This window comes from Denticeps clupeoides, chromosome 1 (assembly GCF_900700375.1).
Source record: "Denticeps clupeoides chromosome 1, fDenClu1.1, whole genome shotgun sequence".
NCBI classification, from domain to species: Eukaryota; Metazoa; Chordata; class Actinopteri; order Clupeiformes; family Denticipitidae; genus Denticeps; species Denticeps clupeoides.
In genome coordinates, this window is record NC_041707.1 from 19740737 (window position 1) to 19755578 (window position 14842).

General features: G+C 39.3%; 16 non-coding genes across 16 annotated transcripts; all 16 read left to right on the plus strand.

The window, feature by feature from the left end:
- Positions 1 to 457: 457 nt before the first annotated feature.
- trnat-agu (transfer RNA threonine (anticodon AGU)) lies at positions 458 to 531 on the plus strand. Its single transcript has one exon. It is a non-coding gene; the product is annotated as a tRNA-Thr (tRNA).
- Positions 532 to 770: 239 nt separating this feature from the next.
- Positions 771 to 844, plus strand: trnat-agu (transfer RNA threonine (anticodon AGU)). The gene has a single exon. It is a non-coding gene; the product is annotated as a tRNA-Thr (tRNA).
- Positions 845 to 2067: 1223 nt separating this feature from the next.
- Positions 2068 to 2141, plus strand: trnat-agu (transfer RNA threonine (anticodon AGU)). The gene has a single exon. It is a non-coding gene; the product is annotated as a tRNA-Thr (tRNA).
- A 767-nt stretch (positions 2142 to 2908) lies between these two features.
- Positions 2909 to 2982, plus strand: trnat-agu (transfer RNA threonine (anticodon AGU)). Its single transcript has one exon. It is a non-coding gene; the product is annotated as a tRNA-Thr (tRNA).
- Positions 2983 to 4022: 1040 nt separating this feature from the next.
- On the plus strand, positions 4023 to 4096 carry trnat-agu (transfer RNA threonine (anticodon AGU)). Its single transcript has one exon. It is a non-coding gene; the product is annotated as a tRNA-Thr (tRNA).
- A 769-nt stretch (positions 4097 to 4865) lies between these two features.
- trnat-agu (transfer RNA threonine (anticodon AGU)) lies at positions 4866 to 4939 on the plus strand. The gene has a single exon. It is a non-coding gene; the product is annotated as a tRNA-Thr (tRNA).
- A 239-nt stretch (positions 4940 to 5178) lies between these two features.
- Positions 5179 to 5252, plus strand: trnat-agu (transfer RNA threonine (anticodon AGU)). The gene has a single exon. It is a non-coding gene; the product is annotated as a tRNA-Thr (tRNA).
- Positions 5253 to 6475: 1223 nt separating this feature from the next.
- Positions 6476 to 6549, plus strand: trnat-agu (transfer RNA threonine (anticodon AGU)). Its single transcript has one exon. It is a non-coding gene; the product is annotated as a tRNA-Thr (tRNA).
- A 1094-nt stretch (positions 6550 to 7643) lies between these two features.
- Positions 7644 to 7717, plus strand: trnat-agu (transfer RNA threonine (anticodon AGU)). The gene has a single exon. It is a non-coding gene; the product is annotated as a tRNA-Thr (tRNA).
- Positions 7718 to 8247: 530 nt separating this feature from the next.
- Positions 8248 to 8321, plus strand: trnat-agu (transfer RNA threonine (anticodon AGU)). The gene has a single exon. It is a non-coding gene; the product is annotated as a tRNA-Thr (tRNA).
- A 399-nt stretch (positions 8322 to 8720) lies between these two features.
- On the plus strand, positions 8721 to 8794 carry trnat-agu (transfer RNA threonine (anticodon AGU)). Its single transcript has one exon. It is a non-coding gene; the product is annotated as a tRNA-Thr (tRNA).
- An 849-nt stretch (positions 8795 to 9643) lies between these two features.
- Positions 9644 to 9717, plus strand: trnat-agu (transfer RNA threonine (anticodon AGU)). The gene has a single exon. It is a non-coding gene; the product is annotated as a tRNA-Thr (tRNA).
- A 1328-nt stretch (positions 9718 to 11045) lies between these two features.
- On the plus strand, positions 11046 to 11119 carry trnat-agu (transfer RNA threonine (anticodon AGU)). Its single transcript has one exon. It is a non-coding gene; the product is annotated as a tRNA-Thr (tRNA).
- A 398-nt stretch (positions 11120 to 11517) lies between these two features.
- Positions 11518 to 11591, plus strand: trnat-agu (transfer RNA threonine (anticodon AGU)). The gene has a single exon. It is a non-coding gene; the product is annotated as a tRNA-Thr (tRNA).
- Positions 11592 to 12919: 1328 nt separating this feature from the next.
- Positions 12920 to 12993, plus strand: trnat-agu (transfer RNA threonine (anticodon AGU)). The gene has a single exon. It is a non-coding gene; the product is annotated as a tRNA-Thr (tRNA).
- A 1536-nt stretch (positions 12994 to 14529) lies between these two features.
- Positions 14530 to 14603, plus strand: trnat-agu (transfer RNA threonine (anticodon AGU)). The gene has a single exon. It is a non-coding gene; the product is annotated as a tRNA-Thr (tRNA).
- Positions 14604 to 14842: the final 239 nt, after the last annotated feature.

The window sequence follows — 14842 nt, forward strand, 5'->3', positions numbered from 1 at the left end:
AAAGTGCCTGTCTAGTAAACAGGAGATCCTGGGTTCAAATCCCAGTGGTGCCTTCATTTATTTAAAAAAAAAAAAAATTCTATACATTATGTTAGAATTGCAATAGGCCTTGAACTCCATAGAAAACCAACAGCTTTCCACCGACCAAATAATATACAAGCAATTGAGCATTTTTTGGCTTGGATTGTTTAGTTAAAGCACCAGTGTATTAAACACAAGATCCTGGGTTGGAATCCCAGTGGTGCCTGCGTTTGGACAAATTTTTCTTAAAATTGCTGAACCTTTCAAATATGACCTTGTGAAGCTAATATTGTTATAAGCAAGAAAGAAAAGAAAGATAAATCTTGCAGTTGTTTCAGTACTGTACCTTAGTTGTTTAAAAAGGGACCCCCTTCCAGGGTAGAGTGAGCATGCAAAGCTCTCCATGAGGAAATAAGAAAATATTTCCACTATCTTTGGCGCCGTGGCTTAGTTGGTTAAAGTGCCTGTCTAGTAAACAGGAGATCCTGGGTTCGAATCCCAGCGGTGCCTTCATTTGGAGTAACTTTTCTTAAAATTATTTCTGAATCTTTCAAGTAAGACCTTGTGAAGCCAATATTGTTAAAAGCAAATACAGCGCTCTATGTATATAGTGTTTACAGTGCTTTTGGTGCTATGGCTTAGTTGGTTAAAGTGCCTGTCTAGTAAACAAGAGAGCTTTGGTTCGAACCCCGGTGGTGCTTGCGTTTGGACAATTTTTTCTAAAATTTCTTAACCCTTCCACTGACTTTGGCGCCGTGGCTTAGTTGGTTAAAGTGCCTGTCTAGTAAACAGGAGATCCTGGGTTCGAATCCCAGCGGTGCCTTCATTTGGAGTACCTTTTCTTAAAATTGCTGATTATTTCAAATAAGACCTTTTGAAGCTAATGCTGTTATAACCAGCTCTATATGTATATAACTATTACCGCCTTTTTGGTGCCCTGGCTTAGTTGGTTAAGGTGCCTGTCTAGTAAACGTGAGATTCTGGGTTCGAATCCCAGCGGTGCCTTCATTTGGAGTAACTTTTCTTAAAATTACTGAATCTTTCAAGTAAGACCTTGTGAAGCCAATGTTGTTAAAAGCAAATACAGCACTCTATGTATATAGTGTTTACAGTGCTTTTGGTGCTATGGCTTAGTTGGTTAAAGTGCCTGTCTAGTAAACAGGAGATCTTTGGTTCGAGCCCCATTGGTGCTTTTGTTTGGACAATTTTTTCTGAAATTTCTTAATCGTGGAAACTCTTCCACTCACTTTGGCGCCGTGGCTTAGTTGGTTAAAGTGCCTGTCTAGTAAACAGGAGGTCCTGGGTTCGAATCCCAGTGGTGCCTTCATTTATTTAAAAAAAAAAAATTCTATACAATATGTTAGAATTGCAATAGGCCTTGAACTCCATAGAAAACCAACAGCTTTCCACCGACCAAATAATATACAAGCAATTGAGCATTTTTTGGCTTGGATTGTTTAGTTAAAGCACCAGTGTATTAAACACAAGATCCTGGGTTGGAATCCCAGTGGTGCCTGTGTTTGGACAAATTTTTTTTTAAATTGCTGAACCTTTCAAATATGACCTTGTGAAGCTAATACTGTTAAAAGCAAGAAAAGAAAAGAAAGATAAATCTTGCAGTTGTTTCAGTACTGTACCTTAGTTGTTTAAAAAGGGACCCCCTTCCAGGGTAGAGTGAGCATGCAAAGGTCTCCAAGATGAAATAAGAAAACAACTCTACTGTCTTTGGTGCCGTGGCTTAGTTGGTTAAAGTGCCTGTCTAGTAAACTGGAGATCCTGGGTTCGAATCCCAGCGATGCCTTCATTTGGAGTAACTTTTCTTAAAATTACTGAATCTTTCAAGTAAGACCTTGTGAAGCCAATATTGTTAAAAGCAAATACAGCGCTCTATGTATATAGTGTTTACAGTGCTTTTGGTGCTATGGCTTAGTTGGTTAAAGTGCCTGTCTAGTAAACAAGAGAGCTTTGGTTCGAACCCCGGTGGTGCTTGCGTTTGGACAATTTTTTCTAAAATTTCTTAATCGTGGAAACCATTCCACTGACTTTGGCGCCGTGGCTTAGTTGGTTAAAGTGCCTGTCTAGTAAACAGGAGATCCTGGGTTCGAATCCCAGCGGTGCCTTCATTTGGAGTAACTTTTCTTAAAATTGCTGATTATTTCAAATAAGACCTTTTGAAGCTAATGCTGTTATAACCAGCTCTATATGTATATAACTATTACCGCCTTTTTGGTGCCCTGGCTTAGTTGGTTAAGGTGCCTGTCTAGTAAACAGGAGATCCTGGGTTCGAATCCCAGCGGTGCCTTAATTTGGAGTAACTTTTCTTAAAATTACTGAATCTTTCAAGTAAGACCTTGTGAAGCCAATGTTGTTAAAAGCAAATACAGCGCTCTATGTATATAGTGTTTACAGTGCTTTTGGTGCTATGGCTTAGTTGGTTAAAGTGCCTGTCTAGTAAACAGGAGGTCCTGGGTTCGAATCCCAGTGGTTCCTTCATTTATTTAAAAAAAAAAATTCTATACAATATGTTAGAATTGCAATAGGCCTTGAACTCCATAGAAAACCAACAGCTTTCCACCGACCAAATAATATACAAGCAATTGAGCATTTTTTGGCTTGGATTGTTTGGTTAAAGCACCAGTGTATTAAACATAAGATCCTGGGTTGGAATCCCAGTGGTGCCTGCGTTTGGACAAATTTTTCTTAAAATTGCTGAACCTTTCAAACATGACCTTGTGAAGCTAATACTGTTATAAGCAAGAAAAGAAAGATAAATCTTGCAGTTGTTTCAGTACTGTACCTTAGTTGTTTAAAAAGGGACCCCCTTCCAGGGTAGAGTGAGCATGCAAAGCTCTCCATGATGAAATAAGAAAACATTTCCACTGTCTTTGGCGCCGTGGCTTAGTTGGTTAAAGTGCCTGTCTAGTAAACAGGAGATCCTGGGTTCGAATCCCAGCGGTGCCTTCATTTGGAGTAACTTTTCTTAAAATTACTGAATCTTTCAAGTAAGACCTTGTGAAGCCAATATTGTTAAAAGCAAATACAGCGCTCTATGTATATAGTGTTTACAGTGCTTTTGGTGCTATGGCTTAGTTGGTTAAAGTGCCTGTCTAGTAAACAAGAGAGCTTTGGTTCGAACCCCGGTTGTGCTTGCGTTTGGACAATTTTTTCTGAAATTTCTTAATCGTGGAAACTCTTCCACTCACTTTGGCGCCGTGGCTTAGTTGGTTAAAGTGCCTGTCTAGTAAACAGGAGGTCCTGGGTTCGAATCCCAGTGGTGCCTTCATTTATTTAAAAAAAAAAATTCTATACAATATGTTAGAATTGCAATAGGCCTTGAACTCCATAGAAAACCAACAGCTTTCCACCGACCAAATAATATACAAGCAATTGAGCATTTTTTGGCTTGGATTGTTTAGTTAAAGCACCAGTGTATTAAACACAAGATCCTGGGTTGGAATCCCAGTGGTGCCTGTGTTTGGACAAATTTTTTTTTAAATTGCTGAACCTTTCAAATATGACCTTGTGAAGCTAATACTGTTAAAAGCAAGAAAAGAAAAGAAAGATAAATCTTGCAGTTGTTTCAGTACTGTACCTTAGTTGTTTAAAAAGGGACCCCCTTCCAGGGTAGAGTGAGCATGCAAAGGTCTCCAAGATGAAATAAGAAAACAACTCTACTGTCTTTGGTGCCGTGGCTTAGTTGGTTAAAGTGCCTGTCTAGTAAACTGGAGATCCTGGGTTCGAATCCCAGCGATGCCTTCATTTGGAGTAACTTTTCTTAAAATTACTGAATCTTTCAAGTAAGACCTTGTGAAGCCAATATTGTTAAAAGCAAATACAGCGCTCTATGTATATAGTGTTTACAGTGCTTTTGGTGCTATGGCTTAGTTGGTTAAAGTGCCTGTCTAGTAAACAAGAGAGCTTTGGTTCGAACCCCGGTGGTGCTTGCGTTTGGACAATTTTTTCTAAAATTTCTTAATCGTGGAAACCATTCCACTGACTTTGGCGCCGTGGCTTAGTTGGTTAAAGTGCCTGTCTAGTAAACAGGAGATCCTGGGTTCGAATCCCAGCGGTGCCTTCATTTGGAGTAACTTTTCTTAAAATTGCTGATTATTTCAAATAAGACCTTTTGAAGCTAATGCTGTTATAACCAGCTCTATATGTATATAACTATTACCGCCTTTTTGGTGCCCTGGCTTAGTTGGTTAAGGTGCCTGTCTAGTAAACAGGAGATCCTGGGTTCGAATCCCAGCGGTGCCTTAATTTGGAGTAACTTTTCTTAAAATTACTGAATCTTTCAAGTAAGACCTTGTGAAGCCAATGTTGTTAAAAGCAAATACAGCGCTCTATGTATATAGTGTTTACAGTGCTTTTGGTGCTATGGCTTAGTTGGTTAAAGTGCCTGTCTAGTAAACAGGAGGTCCTGGGTTCGAATCCCAGTGGTGCCTTCATTTATTTAAAAAAAAAAAAATTCTATACAATATGTTAGAATTGCAATAGGCCTTGAACTCCATAGAAAACCAACAGCTTTCCACCGACCAAATAATATACAAGCAATTGAGCATTTTTTGGCTTGGATTGTTTGGTTAAAGCACCAGTGTATTAAACATAAGATCCTGGGTTGGAATCCCAGTGGTGCCTGCGTTTGGACAAATTTTACTTAAAATTGCTGAACCTTTCAAACATGACCTTATGAAGCTAATACTGTTATAAGCAAGAAAAGAAAGATAAATCTTGCAGTTGTTTCAGTACTGTACCTTAGTTGTTTAAAAAGGGACCCCCTTCCAGGGTAGAGTGAGCATGCAAAGCTCTCCATGAGGAAATAAGAAAATATTTCCACTATCTTTGGCGCCGTGGCTTAGTTGGTTAAAGTGCCTGTCTAGTAAACAGGAGATCCTGGGTTCGAATCCCAGCGGTGCCTTCATTTGGAGTAACTTTTCTTAAAATTATTTCTGAATCTTTCAAGTAAGACCTTGTGAAGCCAATATTGTTAAAAGCAAATACAGCGCTCTATGTATATAGTGTTTTCAGTGCTTTTGGTGCTATGGCTTAGTTGGTTAAAGTGCCTGTCTAGTAAACAAGAGAGCTTTGGTTCGAACCCCGGTGGTGCTTGCGTTTGGACAATTTTTTCTAAAATTTCTTAACCCTTCCACTGACTTTGGCGCCGTGGCTTAGTTGGTTAAAGTGCCTGTCTAGTAAACAGGAGATCCTGGGTTCGAATCCCAGCGGTGCCTTCATTTGGAGTAACTTTTCTTAAAATTGCTGATTATTTCAAATAAGACCTTTTGAAGCTAATGCTGTTATAACCAGCTCTATATGTATATAACTATTACCGCCTTTTTGGTGCCCTGGCTTAGTTGGTTAAGGTGCCTGTCTAGTAAACAGGAGATCCTGGGTTCGAATCCCAGCGGTGCCTTCATTTGGAGTAACTTTTCTTAAAATTACTGAATCTTTCAAGTAAGACCTTGTGAAGCCAATGTTGTTAAAAGCAAATACAGCACTCTATGTATATAGTGTTTTCAGTGCTTTTGGTGCTATGGCTTAGTTGGTTAAAGTGCCTGTCTAGTAAACAGGAGATCTTTGGTTCGAGCCCCATTGGTGCTTTTGTTTGGACAATTTTTTCTGAAATTTCTTAATCGTGGAAACTCTTCCACTCACTTTGGCGCCGTGGCTTAGTTGGTTAAAGTGCCTGTCTAGTAAACAGGAGGTCCTGGGTTCGAATCCCAGTGGTGCCTTCATTTATTTAAAAAAAAAAAATTCTATACAATATGTTAGAATTGCAATAGGCCTTGAACTCCATAGAAAACCAACAGCTTTCCACCGACCAAATAATATACAAACAATTGAGCATTTTTTGGCTTGGATTGTTTAGTTAAAGCACCAGTGTATTAAACACAAAATCCTGGGTTGGAAACCCAGTGGTGCCTGTGTTTGGACAAATTTTTTTTTAAATTGCTGAACCTTTCAAATATGACCTTGTGAAGCTAATACTGTTAAAAGCAAGAAAAGAAAAGAAAGATAAATCTTGCAGTTGTTTCAGTACTGTACCTTAGTTGTTTAAAAAGGGACCCCCTTCCAGGGTAGAGTGAGCATGCAAAGGTCTCCAAGATGAAATAAGAAAACTACTCTACTGTCTTTGGTGCCGTGGCTTAGTTGGTTAAAGTGCCTGTCTAGTAAACTGGAGATCCTGGGTTCGAATCCCAGCGGTGCCTTCATTTGGAGTAACTTTTCTTAAAATTACTGAATCTTTCAAGTAAGACCTTGTGAAGCCAATATTGTTAAAAGCAAATACAGCGCTCTATGTATATAGTGTTTACAGTGCTTTTGGTGCTATGGCTTAGTTGGTTAAAGTGCCTGTCTAGTAAACAAGAGAGCTTTGGTTCGAACCCCGGTGATGCTTGCGTTTGGACAATTTTTTCTAAAATTTCTTAATCGTGGAAACCCTTCCACTGACTTTGGCGCCGTGGCTTAGTTGGTTAAAGTGCCTGTCTAGTAAACAGGAGATCCTGGGTTCGAATCCCAGCGGTGCCTTCATTTGGAGTAACTTTTCTTAAAATTGCTGATTATTTCAAATAAGACCTTTTGAAGCTAATGCTGTTATAACCAGCTCTATATGTATATAACTATTACCGCCTTTTTGGTGCCCTGGCTTAGTTGGTTAAGGTGCCTGTCTAGTAAACAGGAGATCCTGGGTTCGAATCCCAGCGGTGCCTTAATTTGGAGTAACTTTTCTTAAAATTACTGAATCTTTCAAGTAAGACCTCGTGAAGCCAATGTTGTTAAAAGCAAATACAGCGCTCTATGTATATAGTGTTTACAGTGCTTTTGGTGCTATGGTTTAGTTGGTTAAAGTGCCTGTCTAGTAAACAGGAGGTCCTGGGTTCGAATCCCAGTGGTGCCTTCATTTATTTAAAAAAAAAAAATTCTATACAATATGTTAGAATTGCAATAGGCCTTGAACTCCATAGAAAACCAACAGCTTTCCACCGACCAAATAATATACAAGCAATTGAGCATTTTTTGGCTTGGATTGTTTGGTTAAAGCACCAGTGTATTAAACATAAGATCCTGGGTTGGAATCCCAGTGGTGCCTGCGTTTGGACAAATTTTTCTTAAAATTGCTGAACCTTTCAAATATGACCTTGTGAAGCTAATACTGTTATAAGCAAGAAAAAAGAAAAGAAAGATAAATCTTGCAGTTGTTTCAGTACTGTACCTTAGTTGTTTAAAAAGGGACCCCCTTCCAGGGTAGAGTGAGCATGCAAAGCTCTCCATGAGGAAATAAGAAAACATTTCCACTGTCTTTGGTGCCGTGGCTTAGTTGGTTAAAGTGCCTGTCTAGTAAACAGGAGATCCTGGGTTCGAATCCCAGCGGTGCCTTCATTTGGAGTAACTTTTCTTAAAATTACTGAATCTTTCAAGTAAGACCTTGTGAAGCCAATATTGTTAAAAGCAAATACAGCGCTCTATGTATATAGTGTTTACAGTGCTTTTGGTGCTATGGCTTAGTTGGTTAAAGTGCCTGTCTAGTAAACAAGAGAGCTTTGGTTCGAACCCCGGTGGTGCTTGCGTTTGGACAATTTTTTCTAAAATTTCTTAATCGTGGAAACCCATCCACTGACTTTGGCGCCGTGGCTTAGTTGGTTAAAGTGCCTGTCTAGTAAACAGGAGATCCTGGGTTCGAATCCCAGCGGTGCCTTCATTTGGAGTAACTTTTCTTAAAATTGCTGATTATTTCAAATAATCCGCTGGGATTTGAAGCTAATGCTGTTATAACCAGCTTTATATGTATATAACTATTACCGCCTTTTTGGTGCCCTGGCTTAGTTGGTTAAGGTGCCTGTCTAGTAAACAGGAGATACTGGGTTTGAATTTTAGTGCTGCCTTCATTTTGAGTAAGTTTTCTTGAAATTGCTGAATCTTTCAAAGAAACAATGTGAACCTTATACTATTATAACCAAAACAAAAGCAACATTTACTTATTACATAGCACAAAATTACATACAGTATGTCTCAATGGGGTTTGACAGGACCTTTAGTTGACAGCCCGCACACTTGACCCTACTGCACACAAAGAAAAACTCCAGACACAAAAAAACTATAGGAGAGAGAGAAAAAAGAAAGGAACAAACATTGGGAAGGAGTGCTACAGAGAGGGACCCACTTCCAGGGTAGAGTGAGCATGCACAGCTCTCTTTGAGGAATTATGGTAACACCTTCACTAACTTTGGCGCCATGGCTTAGTTGGTTAAAGTGCCTGTCTAGTAAACAGGAGATCCTGGGTTCGAATCCCAGTGGTGCCTTCATTTATTTAAAAAAAAAAAAATTCTATACAATATGTTAGAATTGCAATAGGCCTTGAACTCCATAGAAAACCAACAGCTTTCCACTGACCAAATAATATACAAGCAATTGAGCATTTTTTGGCTTGGATTGTTTAGTTAAAGCACCAGTGTATTAAACACAAGATCCTGGGTTGGAATCCCAGTGGTGCCTGCGTTTGGACAAATTTTTCTTAAAATTGCTGAACCTTTCAAACATGACCTTGTGAAGCTAATACTGTTATAAGCAAGAAAAGAAAGATAAATCTTGCAGTTGTTTCAGTACTGTACCTTAGTTGTTTAAAAAGGGACCCCCTTCCAGGGTAGAGTGAGCATGCAAAGCTCTCCATGATGAAATAAGAAAACATTTCCACTGTCTTTGGCGCCGTGGCTTAGTTGGTTAAAGTGCCTGTCTAGTAAACAGGAGATCCTGGGTTCGAATCCCAGCGGTGCCTTCATTTGGAGTAACTTTTCTTAAAATTACTGAATCTTTCAAGTAAGACCTTGTGAAGCCAATATTGTTAAAAGCAAATACAGCGCTCTATGTATATAGTGTTTACAGTGCTTTTGGTGCTATGGCTTAGTTGGTTAAAGTGCCTGTCTAGTAAACAAGAGAGCTTTGGTTCGAACCCCGGTGGTGCTTGCGTTTGGACAATTTTTTCTAAAATCTCTTAATCGTGGAAACCCTTCCACTCACTTTGGCGCCGTGGGTTAGTTGGTTAAAGTACCTGTCTAGTAAACAGGAGATCCTGGGTTCGAATCCCAGCGGTGCTTTCATTTGGAGTAACTTTTCTTAAAATTGCTGATTATTTCAAATAATCCGCTGGGATTTGAAGCTAATGCTGTTATAACCAGCTCTATATGTATATAACTATTACCGCCTTTTTGGTGCCCTGGCTTAGTTGGTTAAGGTGCCTGTCTAGTAAACAGGAGATACTGGGTTTGAATTTTAGTGCTGCCTTCATTTTGAGTAAGTTTTCTTGAAATTGCTGAATCTTTCAAAGAAACAATGTGAACCTTATACTATTATAACCAAAACAAAAGCAACATTTACTTATTACATAGCACAAAATTACATACAGTATGTCTCAATGGGGTTTGACAGGACCTTTAGTTGACAGCCCGCACACTTGACCCTACTGCACACAAAGAAAAACTCCAGACACAAAAAAACTATAGGAGAGAGAGAAAAAAGAAAGGAACAAACATTGGGAAGGAGTGCTACAGAGAGGGACCCACTTCCAGGGTAGAGTGAGCATGCACAGCTCTCTTTGAGGAATTAAGGTAACACCTTCACTAACTTTGGCGCCATGGCTTAGTTGGTTAAAGTGCCTGTCTAGTAAACAGGAGATCCTGGGTTCGAATCCCAGTGGTGCCTTCATTTATTTAAAAAAAAAAAGTTCTATACAATATGTTAGAATTGCAATAGGCCTAGAACTCCATAGAAAACCAACAGCTTTCCACCGACCAAATAATATACAAGCAATTGAGCATTTTTTGGCTTGGATTGTTTGGTTAAAGCACCAGTGTATTAAACATAAGATCCTGGGTTGGAATCCCAGTGGTGCCTGCGTTTGGACAAATTTTTCTTAAAATTGCTGAACCTTTCAAATATGACCTTGTGAAGCTAATACTGTTATAAGCAAGAAAAAAGAAAAGAAAGATAAATCTTGCAGTTGTTTCAGTACTGTACCTTAGTTGTTTAAAAAGGGACCCCCTTCCAGGGTAGAGTAAGCATGCAAAGCTCTCCATGAGGAAATAAGAAAACATTTCCACTGTCTTTGGCGCCGTGGCTTAGTTGGTTAAAGTTCCTGTCTAGTAAACAGGAGATCCTGGGTTCGAATCCCAGCGGTGCCTTCATTTGGAGTAACTTTTCTTAAAATTACTGAATCTTTCAAGTAAGACCTTGTGAAGCCAATATTGTTAAAAGCAAATACAGCGCTCTATGTATATAGTGTTTACAGTGCTTTTGGTGCTATGGCTTAGTTGGTTAAAGTGCCTGTCTAGTAAACAAGAGAGCTTTGGTTCGAACCCCGGTGGTGCTTGCGTTTGGACAATTTTTTCTAAAATTTCTTAATCGTGGAAACCCTTCCACTGACTTTGGCGCCGTGGGTTAGTTGGTTAAAGTGCCTGTCTAGTAAACAGGAGATCCTGGGTTCGAATCCCAGCGGTGCTTTCATTTGGAGTAACTTTTCTTAAAATTGCTGATTATTTCAAATAATCCGCTGGGATTTGAAGCTAATGCTGTTATAACCAGCTCTATATGTATATAACTATTACCGCCTTTTTGGTGCCCTGGCTTAGTTGGTTAAGGTGCCTGTCTAGTAAACAGGAGATACTGGGTTTGAATTTTAGTGCTGCCTTCATTTTGAGTAAGTTTTCTTGAAATTGCTGAATCTTTCAAAGAAACAATGTGAACCTTATACTATTATAACCAAAACAAAAGCAACATTTACTTATTACATAGCACAAAATTACATACAGTATGTCTCAATGGGGTTTGACAGGACCTTTAGTTGACAGCCCGCACACTTGACCCTACTGCACACAAAGAAAAACTCCAGACACAAAAAAACTATAGGAGAGAGAGAAAAAAGAAAGGAACAAACATTGGGAAGGAGTGCTACAGTGAGGGACCCACTTCCAGGGTAGAGTGAGCATGCACAGCTCTCTTTGAGGAATTAAGGTAGCACCTTCACTAACTTTGGCGCCATGGCTTAGTTGGTTAAAGTGCCTGTCTAGTAAACAGGAGATCCTGGGTTCGAATCCCAGTGGTGCCTTCATTTATTTAAAAAAAAAAAATTCTATACAATATGTTAGAATTGCAATAGGCCTTGAACTCCATAGAAAACCAACAGCTTTCCACCGACCAAATAATATACAAGCAATTGAGCATTTTTTGGCTTGGATTGTTTGGTTAAAGCACCAGTGTATTAAACATAAGATCCTGGGTTGGAATCCCAGTGGTGCCTGCGTTTGGACAAATTTTTCTTAAAATTGCTGAACCTTTCAAATATGACCTTGTGAAGCTAATACTGTTATAAGCAAGAAAAGAAAGATAAATCTTGCAGTTGTTTCAGTACTGTACCTTAGTTGTTTAAAAAGGGACCCCCTTCCAGGGTAGAGTGAGCATGCAAAGCTCTCCATGATGAAATAAGAAAACATTTCCACTGTCTTTGGCGCCGTGGCTTAGTTGGTTAAAGTGCCTGTCTAGTAAACAGGAGATCCTGGGTTCGAATCCCAGCGGTGCCTTCATTCGGAGTAACTTTTCTTAAAATTACTGAATCTTTCAAGTAAGACCTTGTGAAGCCAATATTGTTAAAAGCAAATACAGCGCTCTATGTATATAGTGTTTACAGTGCTTTTGGTGCTATGGCTTAGTTGGTTAAAGTGCCTGTCTAGTAAACAAGAGAGCTTTGGTTCGAACCCCGGTGGTGCTTGCGTTTGGACAATTTTTTCTAAAATCTCTTAATCGTGGAAACCCTTCCACTCACATTGGCGCCGTGGGTTAGTTGGTTAAAGTGCCTGTCTAGTAAACAGGAGATCCTGTGTTCGAATCCCAGCGGTGCTTTCATTTGGAGTAACTTTTCGTAAAATTGCTGATTATTTCAAATAATCCGCTGGGATTTGAAGCTAATGCTGTTATAACCAGCTCTATATGTATATAACTATTACCGCCTTTTTGGTGCCCTGGCTTAGTTGGTTAAGGTGCCTGTCTAGTAAACAGGAGATACTGGGTTTGAATTTTATTGCTGCCTTCATTTTGAGTAAGTTTTCTTGAAATTGCTGAATCTTTCAAAGAAACAATGTGAACCTTATACTATTATAACCAAAACAAAAGCAACATTTTCTTATTACATAGCACAAAATTACATACAGTATGTCTCAATGGGGTTTGACAGGACCTTTAGTTGACAGCCCGCACACTTGACCCTACTGCACACAAAGAAAAACTCCAGACACAAAAAAACTATAGGAGAGAGAGAAAAAAGAAAGGAACAAACATTGGGAAGGAGTGCTACAGAGAGGGACCCACTTCCAGGGTAGAGTGAGCATGCACAGCTCTCTTTGAGGAATTAAGGTAACACCTTCACTAACTTTGGCGCCATGGCTTAGTTGGTTAAAGTGCCTGTCTAGTAAACAGGAGATCCTGGGTTCAAATCCCAGTGGTGCCTTCATTTATTTAAAAAAAAAAAAAATTCTATACATTATGTTAGAATTGCAATAGGCCTTGAACTCCATAGAAAACCAACAGCTTTCCACCGACCAAATAATATACAAGCAATTGAGCATTTTTTGGCTTGGATTGTTTAGTTAAAGCACCAGTGTATTAAACACAAGATCCTGGGTTGGAATCCCAGTGGTGCCTGCGTTTGGACAAATTTTTCTTAAAATTGCTGAACCTTTCAAATATGACCTTGTGAAGCTAATATTGTTATAAGCAAGAAAAGAAAAGAAAGATAAATCTTGCAGTTGTTTCAGTACTGTACCTTAGTTGTTTAAAAAGGGACCCCCTTCCAGGGTAGAGTGAGCATGCAAAGCTCTCCATGAGGAAATAAGAAAATATTTCCACTATCTTTGGCGCCGTGGCTTAGTTGGTTAAAGTGCCTGTCTAGTAAACAGGAGATCCTGGGTTCGAATCCCAGCGGTGCCTTCATTTGGAGTAACTTTTCTTAAAATTATTTCTGAATCTTTCAAGTAAGACCTTGTGAAGCCAATATTGTTAAAAGCAAATACAGCGCTCTATGTATATAGTGTTTACAGTGCTTTTGGTGCTATGGCTTAGTTGGTTAAAGTGCCTGTCTAGTAAACAAGAGAGCTTTGGTTCGAACCCCGGTGGTGCTTGCGTTTGGACAATTTTTTCTAAAATTTCTTAACCCTTCCACTGACTTTGGCGCCGTGGCTTAGTTGGTTAAAGTGCCTGTATAGTAAACAGGAGATCCTGGGTTCGAATCCCAGCGGTGCCTTCATTTGGAGTACCTTTTCTTAAAATTGCTGATTATTTCAAATAAGACCTTTTGAAGCTAATGCTGTTATAACCAGCTCTATATGTATATAACTATTACCGCCTTTTTGGTGCCCTGGCTTAGTTGGTTAAGGTGCCTGTCTAGTAAACGTGAGATTCTGGGTTCGAATCCCAGCGGTGCCTTCATTTGGAGTAACTTTTCTTAAAATTACTGAATCTTTCAAGTAAGACCTTGTGAAGCCAATGTTGTTAAAAGCAAATACAGCACTCTATGTATATAGTGTTTACAGTGCTTTTGGTGCTATGGCTTAGTTGGTTAAAGTGCCTGTCTAGTAAACAGGAGATCTTTGGTTCGAGCCCCATTGGTGCTTTTGTTTGGACAATTTTTTCTGAAATTTCTTAATCGTGGAAACTCTTCCACTCACTTTGGCGCCGTGGCTTAGTTGGTTAAAGTGCCTGTCTAGTAAACAGGAGGTCCTGGGTTCGAATCCCAGTAGTGCCTTCATTTATTTAAAAAAAAAAAATTCTATACAATATGTTAGAATTGCAATAGGCCTTGAACTCCATAGAAAACCAACAGCTTTCCACCGACCAAATAATATACAAGCAATTGAGCATTTTTTGGCTTGGATTGTTTAGTTAAAGCACCAGTGTATTAAACACAAGATCCTGGGTTGGAATCCCAGTGGTGCCTGTGTTTGGACAAATTTTTTTTTAAATTGCTGAACCTTTCAAATATGACCTTGTGAAGCTAATACTGTTAAAAGCAAGAAAAGAAAAGAAAGATAAATCTTGCAGTTGTTTCAGTACTGTACCTTAGTTGTTTAAAAAGGGACCCCCTTCCAGGGTAGAGTGAGCATGCAAAGGTCTCCAAGATGAAATAAGAAAACAACTCTACTGTCTTTGGTGCCGTGGCTTAGTTGGTTAAAGTGCCTGTCTAGTAAACTGGAGATCCTGGGTTCGAATCCCAGCGATGCCTTCATTTGGAGTAACTTTTCTTAAAATTACTGAATCTTTCAAGTAAGACCTTGTGAAGCCAATATTGTTAAAAGCAAATACAGCGCTCTATGTATATAGTGTTTACAGTGCTTTTGGTGCTATGGCTTAGTTGGTTAAAGTGCCTGTCTAGTAAACAAGAGAGCTTTGGTTCGAACCCCGGTGGTGCTTGCGTTTGGACAATTTTTTCTAAAATTTCTTAATCGTGGAAACCATTCCACTGACTTTGGCGCCGTGGCTTAGTTGGTTAAAGTGCCTGTCTAGTAAACAGGAGATCCTGGGTTCGAATCCCAGCGGTGCCTTCATTTGGAGTAACTTTTCTTAAAATTGCTGATTATTTCAAATAAGACCTTTTGAAGCTAATGCTGTTATAACCAGCTCTATATGTATATAACTATTACCGCCTTTTTGGTGCCCTGGCTTAGTTGGTTAAGGTGCCTGTCTAGTAAACAGGAGATCCTGGGTTCGAATCCCAGCGGTGCCTTAATTTGGAGTAACTTTTCTTAAAATTACTGAATCTTTCAAGTAAGACCTTGTGAAG